The 9,400-nt window shown below is 41.3% G+C and overlaps 1 non-coding gene across 1 annotated transcript; it reads left to right on the forward strand.

The window, feature by feature from the left end:
- The first annotated feature begins 7,159 nt into the window (after nucleotides 1-7,159).
- TRNAD-GUC (transfer RNA aspartic acid (anticodon GUC)) lies at nucleotides 7,160-7,231 on the forward strand. The gene has a single exon. It is a non-coding gene; the product is annotated as a tRNA-Asp (tRNA).
- Nucleotides 7,232-9,400: the final 2,169 nt, after the last annotated feature.

Genomic DNA, 9,400 nt, shown 5'->3' on the forward strand with positions numbered 1-9,400 from the left:
CATGGATGTAACCCTAATCCTCCATAATATATAAAGGGGTCCTTGGCTCACAAAATTGGCACATGTATGTGAAAATAAGAGTGGGCCGATTTTAGTGTGCATACATATTCTCTCAAGTTCTTCCAAGGTGTATTGGTGATTTATGATTCCATTTGAGGCTTCCACACTATTGGGGCTAAGTTGTTAAAGCTTGAAGACATCAAGCTACATCAAAAGGTATGTCATCTAACTAGAACTTTGTAGTATAGGTGCTTCATAATATGCTAGTTAGGATGAAACCTTGGAATAGTTAATATTTGCATGTATAATAGAGAAAACATAGATCCAAGGTTTATAGGGTTGCATGTACACCATAGGAGTGTTAGAATGCTCAAAACCCAACAGCAAGATCACAAGAAAGAGAGGTCGTTAGCCGTTTCCCGGGAGGGTGCTCCCGGAAGAACGCTCTGACGGTCAAGTTAGAAGGTATCTAGGGTTTTCTGTGTCTTCTTTTAGAGATAAGAGCTTACCTTGTGAGTCCGAGGGTGTATCCTTTTATACCTAGCACTCTTGCCCAGTCCGTACTGGACAAGATCGCTTTTTGGGGAGACAAGATCAGAGGCGCTGATTGGAAGGTCGTGCGTCCTCAACCGTTAGGGCGCTCTTATTGGCTCAGTCGGTAATGGACTGACCCCACTGTTTGTCCCCTGATTGCCTCTTTTGTCTTGGAGTTGGGAGCGTTCTTTGGCGGGTGCGAGCCCCTCGCCTGGGCATTCTGCCCCGGAGGCTTAGCCCGATTGGAATGCTCGACGGGCGGGCGCTGAGCCCACTGGGCTTAGCCCGACTGGAATGCTCGACGCTTCGGTTAGGCGCGATTCTGTCGTGCCGTCTTAGGCACGTCATCATGAACAAAGATGGAGGAAAACTCGTGAGAACCTCTTTCCACTCCGAGATTATAAGTAAAACCGGGTCTAAATTGATGTTTTTAAACTTGAGAGGTGATGAAGTGAACAAAAAACATACAGATCTAGAGATCTGAGCTAAAAACGAGAGTAGATCTCAAGTGTCTATGCAAACTTCGTGAATGATCATATGAGCTAAAAACTGAACAGATCTTGAGATCTAAACATAAAAACAAAAGCAAATCTAAAGATCTTAACTAAAAATGAAGTAGTTCTTGAGATCTAAATGATGGTTAAACAGATCTGAAAAGATTTTTTCAAGAACCAAATTGATCTAAACAGATCTTGGCAAAAGCCAAACGGATCTGAACAAAATGATGCTAAACATGAATAGATCTGAGCAAACCTGAGCTGAAATGCAACAGATCTGAACAGATCTAGCCAAGAACGAGATGATAGCTGCTCGTTCGAGTCCGGGATGGCGCCAAATGATGCGACATCGACCTCCGACGAATCTTCTGGTCTTCTGCTGCGACAGATATCTGGATATCACAGTGCAAAGTCGTTAGAGCCGACCTAGGGACTGTGCCCCGGGAGCGGACTCCGACGGTCAAGTTAGATCAGCTAGAAGATCTGAGATGGTCCTCCATAGCTGGAGAGAACCATATTGGTGCTGGTGGTGGTGTATGGTGGCTAACGGCGGCGGGTGGCGGCTGAGCCACCCGGCCGGAGTGTAGTGGCGGCTGAGCCATGGGGAAGATCTATGGGAAAAGGTCTTAGGGAAATTGTCCTAGTGGTGGCTGAACCACTTGGGAAAGAGTTCTCCTTCATGGAGGAGGCACTATTCTATTTATAGTGGACAATTAGGTCAAGGGGAATTGGGTCAGGCCTTGGGCCAGCCCAATTCAGGCCCAACTAGCAAGGAGCTGGGCAAGGCCGCCCGGAGGCGCCGGGCGAAGCTGGCGGCCGCGCCCCAGGCAAGGCTGGCGGGCGCGCACCAGGAAAGGATGGCAAGGGAGCGCCTGGCCAGGCCGGCAGGAGAGTCCCCAACAGGGCTGGAAAGGGAGTCCCCAGCAAGGCTGGCAAGAGAACGCCAGGTAGGGCTGGCAGGAGCGCGCCAGGCCAGGCTGGCGCTCTAGATCAGTCTAGGCCATGCTAATGGACCATATATCATCAGCCACCTAAATACACATGGATGAAAGCTTGTTCGCGCAAAGGAAGTATATGAAATGGCTCGTAATTTTCTTATGAAGTGGCATATTTGCGCGGGTACCCTCGCAAACTTTGCGCGAGTGGGGGGCAGTCTCACAAGCTTTGCGCGGGTACCCTCGCAAACTTTGTGCTGGTGGGGAGCAGTCGCGCGCATACATCAGAATGCAACTCGTGTGGGGGTAATTTGAGCTCGGATTTTGCGCGGGTAGGGTTGGGTCGCGCAACGTTTGCGCGGGCACCCGCGCAAGTTTCAGATTTTTGACACTTTTTGCATACTTTACCAAGATCATTGCTAAACCTCAAGATGCTTATTTTTAACCAACTTCAAGCCTAGAAACATCAAAACTTTAAGCGGAGATTATTTATTTACAATGCATTTATTTAACGTCTTTGCCAAGACATGGTCCTGCTTTCTTCAATCCTCATAAATCGGAGTTTCCAAAGTTACGTTGTCGAATTTTCCCGTGTCAAAGCCTTCATAAATTGGTTTCAAGCGGTGACCATCCACTTTGAATATTTGATTCGTATCCAAACTCCTAATTTCAACCGCACCATGATCAGACACTTTTATAACAATGAAAGGTCCGTGCCATCGAGATCGCAGTTTTCCCGGGAATAGCTTTAAACACGAATGATAAAGAAGAACTTTTTGACCTGGAATAAAGTGTTTTTGGGTTATGTGCTTGTCATGAAATGCCTTTTTCTTCTCTTTGCACCTTTTGAACCTTTTAATTATCTTCTTCTTGACCACTTCCATCATTGGAGGATTCAATCTTCTTTGAGCTTCTCTCTTAGGCTTGCAATAATCTTCCATAAGAATCTTGTGTGTGCATACTTTAGGGCTTATCCCGTTTATTGGCTCAATCACATCAACCCGATACAATGGAGAAATGTTGCTAGGGTACCTCATTGCTTCAAAGATGTTGAAGTGAATGATCTCTCCATCAAACTCCATAGTAATTTTCCCTTTATGGACATCAATGATCGTGTGAGCGGTATACATGAAAGGTCTTCCAAGGAGGATTATAGATGATTTGGAAGGATTCTTCTCTTCAAGATCAATGACATAAAAATCCGCGGGAAAAACAAGTTGATTAACTTGTACTAACACATCCTCCAATACTCCTCTTGGAGACACACTTGAGAGATTAAAAAACCGAGTATGGCATCACATTGATCGAGGCTCCAAGATCTAGCATGGCACTTTCAACATGCAAATCACCGATGGTGCAAGGGATAGCAAACATTCCCGGGTCCTTGCATTTGGGTGGTAATTTCTTTTGGATGACCGCGGACACGTTTGCATTGACTTGAATCTTTTCATTTGCCTTGAATTTCCTCTCCTTGGTGCACAAATCCTTGAGAAATTTTGCATAACTTGGAATTTGCTTAATAGCATTGAATAGTGGAATGTTGATTTAGACCTTGCGGAAAGTTTCAAAGAAGTCATTTTCTTCCTCGTTTTTCTTTGAAGCGGCTAACCGGGAAGGGAATGGTGGTGGTATGACCAATGGCTTGATGGACTTGTTGGAAGATTCGGGTTGCTCAATATTTGTCACAACCGATTCCTTTGGAGGAACTACATCCTTTGTAGGCTCAACAATAATAACCTCATCTTCTTCTCTTGCGGGTGACCCGGGTTCGATCCCCGGCAACGGCGCCAAAACGTGGTAGGATGTCAAGTCCACCAAGCAAGTTACACCCTTTGTTTGCAAATAAAACGTAATATAATGGTAAAAAGGGGTATCGATCCTCGGGGAAATGGTTGTATTTAATCACCAATGCAATCTAAAAGAACTATTGTAAATAAACTAACTAACTACAATTTAACTAAAGGGGGGGGGGGGGTTCTGATTGCTTGAAAACTAAAAGAATTGAATAACTAAAAAGCTTGCAATTAAGCAAGATGGTGAGATGCTCAAATGTTGGGAACAATTGGTTAACCAAGGCAATTCAACACAATGAACATTTGTGTGTTTATCATTATGATTCAATACAAAGCTTATCATTCATCCCAAATTGGTTATAGCAATCATGAAGCATGATATGCCAAGATTCCTCATAGGTAGTATGGAGGTTTGGGAATCCCACAACACACCTTCTTAATCAAAATCAAAGATCTAATTGAAGTAATTGAACCTAAGAAGTTAATTAGCCTTAAGAATGAAGGAATCCCCAATTCCTAGAGGATGTCAATGCTTACACATCCATAAAGAAGCTATGATTCATAAGCTAGAGATGATTTCCACCATCATAAAGCTCTTGTTCTAAGTAAATTCAACGATTCAATGCAAAACCAGATAAATAAACCAACAATTGCTCATTCAAGTACCAAGCTCATGATCAAAGTATCAAACAAGCATAAGAAATATGAACTAGAATCATAAACATGAGATAATTGATAATAAAACATGAATCCTTCAAAAACCCACAAACATTCAATGGTTTTTAGCCAAAGTTAACCAAAATAGAGAGTTTAGCCACTCATGGCACTAGAATAACAATCACAAAAGTCTAAATGCATAAAGAAACTACCAATAACTTGGAAAGATGAAAAGAAATGACTGTTAAGCTTCAAAATAGCCTTCTTCAGCTCTCCAATGGTGTAAAATCTAGAGTATGGCTGCTAGATCTGATCCCCCAAGGTTATGGTGTGCCAAATGACCAAAATGCCCAAACTGGGCAGTTGCGCGGGTACCCGCGCGACGAAAATTCCACCCGCGCAAATGTTGCTGTAATGTTATTGGTCCTTCATTCCTCCACTCCACCCTTACACTACCAAATATTCCTTTGGTCCCCTCCATATCCATGTGATTTAAACCAACCAATCATCATTTAGCTACAAAAATGGATGCTCCAAGCCCAAAAATAGAAGTTTATGACCCATCTTCACAAGTCCAAAATATCCAAGTCTTCAACTCTTTAAGGCCCAAGTCTCCTTTGGTGGATTCGCCAAGCCCAATAATGCATAAGAAAGCCCACTAAGCCCAACTCCAGTTAAACCACAACCGCAATGAGCTCCAAAACCCTACAAAATTCCTCATGCAAAATAAAAAGTCCCCGATACGATCCATGATAAAGAAAATAAAGAATATACAATGCAATACTAAAAAAAGAGCTAAAAATCTAAAATAAACTAATAAAAATAAGGAAATAAAATAAGCTAAAAATCACCCCAAGCTTAAACCTAACTTGTCCTCAAGTTAGAACAAGACTAAAATGAGCTCGGGATGAGCTAAACTAAAAAGGAAAAAGAAAGATATCATAGAACTTGGTCAACATCAGTCAACATGGTCAGAATTAGTCCTTCATGGACCCTACGCATCTTCAAAATGTTCCCCGCTTTAGATCCATAAACCACATTCTCAACCACTTGATAGGCGAATAGATCACGGCTGGATGTAGTCGCGGTATGCAAGACAAAGGAAACAGAGATGCGCCCAGTGGGGGCACTTTAAATCACCAATGTAGACCATAGTGCACGAAGGAAAGGCGCCTCTTCACATACTATGATTCCTATATTTGTTAGGCTAAAGTGTATAGTACGAAATAGGGTTTTGCAGCGCGGCCTCCGAGCAAACATCCGGTTCCAGAGGCTTCTCCCTTGTACTGTCCTTTACAATTTACCGTCTCATCGTCATAGCCTTTTCTCACCAAAAATCAAAAATAAAAATAAAATAAAATAAAATCTACTTATCCTAAATCTAAACCTAACAGCTTAAATCTTTAATTTTTTTTAGAACTAAAGCCTTGAACTTGGATTCTTGTTCTTCTTTTTGTGTTGCTCTTTTTCTTCATTTTTCTTCTTTGTTTCTGTTGTTTTTCTTTAATCTTCTTCATTGTTTCTTTTTGAGGGAGCCAACCGGGATGGGAAAGGTGGTGGTATGACCAATGGCTTGATGTTCTTGTTGGAAGAGTCGGGTTGATCATTGGTTGGCATAATCGGGTCCTTTGGAGTAGCTTCAACCTTCGGAGGCTCAACAACAATAACCTCATCTTCTTCTTCTCTTGAAACTCTTTTGGGGTTGCTTTCTCCAAGGGGTTTTCCACTTCTTAAGGTTATTGCACTCACATTGAGACTCTTCTCGGTTTGAGATGGAAGTTTACCCCTTTGTTCCATCTTGTTGAGAGTGGTGGCCAAGTCTCCAATTTGTGCTTGAATGTTGGAGAAAGTGTTCTTGGTCTCTTGTTGAAATTGGGTTTGGCTTTGAGCAAGAGAAGTGATGAGTTCTTGAAGGCTCATTTGATGGTTACCACTTGATTGGCCTTGTTGTGGAGGTTGTTGGTAATTTGGAGGGTTATAAGAAGTTTGTGGATATGAAGGTTTTTGGGAAGGATATTGCGGATGTTGGGGTCTCATCAAAATGTTTGGTGGATTTTGCTTTGGTGGGTATGGGTTGTTTGGGTTATTCCTCCAATTTGGGTTGAAATTGTTTTGAAATCCCATGGGTCTTGGTTGACCTTGATATCCTCCCATTGCATTCACATCCTCTGGTTCACTTCTAAGTGTGGGGCATTTATCTGTATAATGCCCCGTCATGGCACAAATACCACATACCATCAATTGTTGACCACTTCCCACCATCATTTGACTTAGCACATTAGTCAAATCCAATAGCTTTGATTCCAAGTGTTGAGTGTTGCTAACTTCACCAACCACTTGTGGGGAATTTCTCTTCATTTCATTTCGAGTCCCAAAGTTCCTTTGATTTTGAGATATGGTACCAAAAAGTGATCGGATCTCGTGAGGGGTTTTGTTGAAGATGTCACCACCACTTGAAGCATCAATCACCCTTCGATCTTTTTCATTCATACCCTCATAAAATTGTTGAAGAAGTAGTTATTCGGGTATGTTGTGTTGAAGACAACTTGTACACAAGTTGTTGAATCGCTCCCAAAAATCATGAAAAGTCTCATTCTCCCCTTGACGAATCCCCAAATATCACTTCTTTGACTTGATATTCGGGAGGTGGGATAGAACTTGCTATTGAAGGCCTTGAGTAACTCTTCCCATGTGTGGATAGATCCCGGTGGTAAGTTGAATAACCACTCTCTAGCTTTTTTTGGTCGTTGTAGTATAGTGGTAAGTATTCCCGCTTGTCACGCGGGTGACCCGGGTTCGATCCCCGGCAACGGCGCCAAAACTTGGTGGGATGTCAAGTCCACCAAGCAAATTACACCCTTTGTTTGCAAATAAAGCGTAATATAATGGTAAAAAGGGGTATCGATCCTCGGGGAAATGGTTGTTTTCAATCACCAATGCAATCCAATAGAACTAGTGAAAATAAACTAACTAACTACAATTAAACTAAAAAGGGGGGTGTTATGATTGCTTGAAAACTAAAAGACTTGAATAACTAAAAACTTGCAATTAAGGAAGAACATGAGATGCTCAAATATTGGAGAGAATTGGTAAACCAAGGTAATTCAACACAATGAACATTTGTGTGTTTATCATTAGGATTTAACATGAAGCTTATCATTCACCCCAAATTGGTTATAGCAATCATGAAGCATGATATGCCAAGATTTCTCATAGGTAGTATGGAGGTTGGGGAAGCCCACAACACACATTCTTAATCAAAATCAAAGATCCAATTGAAGCAATTGAACCCAAGAAGTTGATTAGCCTTAAGAATGAAGAAATCTCTAATTCCTAGAGGATGTCAATGCTTACCCATCCATAAAGGAGTTATGATTCATAAGCTAGAGATAATTTCTACCATCATAAAGCCCTTGTTCTAAGTAATTCAATGATTCAATGCTAAACCAAAGAAATAAACCAACAATTGCTTATTAAAGTACCAAGCTCATGATCAAAGCACTAAACAAGCATAAGAAATATGAACTAGAATCATGGACATAAGATAAATGATAAATAAGCATAAATCCTTCAAAAACCCACAAACATTCAAAGGTTTTAGCCAAGGTCTACCAAAATAGAGAGTTTAGCCACTCATGGCACTAGAATAACAATCACAAAAGTCTAATTGAATAAAGAAACTACCAATAACTTGGAAAGATGAAAATAAATGAGTCTTGAGCTTCAAAATCGCCTTCCTCTGCTCTCTAATGGTGTAAAATCGAAGTGATAGCTGATAGATCCAATCCCCCAAGGTAATGGCAAGCCAAATGACCAAAATGCCCAAAACTGGGCAGTTGCGCGGGTACCCGCGTGACAGAGATTCCACCCGTGCAAGTGTTGCTGGAATGCTATTGGCTCATTTTTCCTCCACTAACCATCCCACTACCAAAGATTCCCTTGGTCCCCTCCATATCCCATATGATTCAAATTAACCAATCATCTTTTAGTTTCAAATATGGATGCTCCAAGCCCAAAATAACAATCCATGGCCCATCTTCACAAGCCTACTTCATCCAAATCTTCAACTTTTTAAGCCCAAATCTCCTTTGATGGATCTGTAAAGCCCAATAATGCCTTGAAAGCCCACAAAGCCCAACTCCATTCAAACCGCAACTGCAATGAGCTCCAAAACCCTACAAAATTTCTCATGCAAAATAGAGAGTACCCGACATGATATTAATAAAAAGAGCTAAAAATACTAAAATAAACTAATAAAAATAAAGAAATAAAATAAGCTATCAGTGGAACACTAGCTATGGTTATCATTTTATGTGGAAACCCTAGAATCTGGGAGCACTATTTTGGACAATGATCGGGCGCATAATTAGGTTGTCGATTGGATTATTATTTCACTCAAGAATGACTAAGTCAAACCTTACTCAATCCTACCCTTAGGCGATTAAGTCCTTAATGGGTTAAGTGTTCTTACTTAACCCTAATCGTCATTTTATGTGAAACCCTAATTGTCAATTTGTCATTTCATGCGAGGTGGTTACTGTTGCAAGTGACTATGACCTGTGATCGGGTATCGACTTAAGTATCTTCATGTAGGTGATTGGAAGTGAGTTAAAGTTGGTAGAGTTCTTCATTGCTTCAGTAGCTACCTACGTTGTAACACTGTAAATTTTTAAACCAATTTTTTCATTTTTAAAAGCACATAAACTCATATATTGTATTTCATAAAACCACAAGTGTCTCAAAATGTCAACATATATCCACAAATAAAGTAAAATCCCATAATCCTCAACATAGTCTTGAACAAGTGTGTACAATCATGACGGTGCCTTCTCGCGGTCCTGATAGGTACCTGAAACACATAACACATAACACGGTAAGCCCGAAGCTTAGTGGGTTCCCCAAAATACCACACATATCTCATTAGCCTCTCATGGCTATAACTCAATAAGACCCTCCGGTCAATGTGTCTCAGTGGGACCCTCCA

Source organism: Lactuca virosa, chromosome 5 (assembly GCF_052849685.1).
Source record: "Lactuca virosa cultivar CGN04683 chromosome 5, Lactuca_virosa_CGN04683_v6, whole genome shotgun sequence".
Classification (NCBI taxonomy): domain Eukaryota; kingdom Viridiplantae; phylum Streptophyta; class Magnoliopsida; order Asterales; family Asteraceae; genus Lactuca; species Lactuca virosa.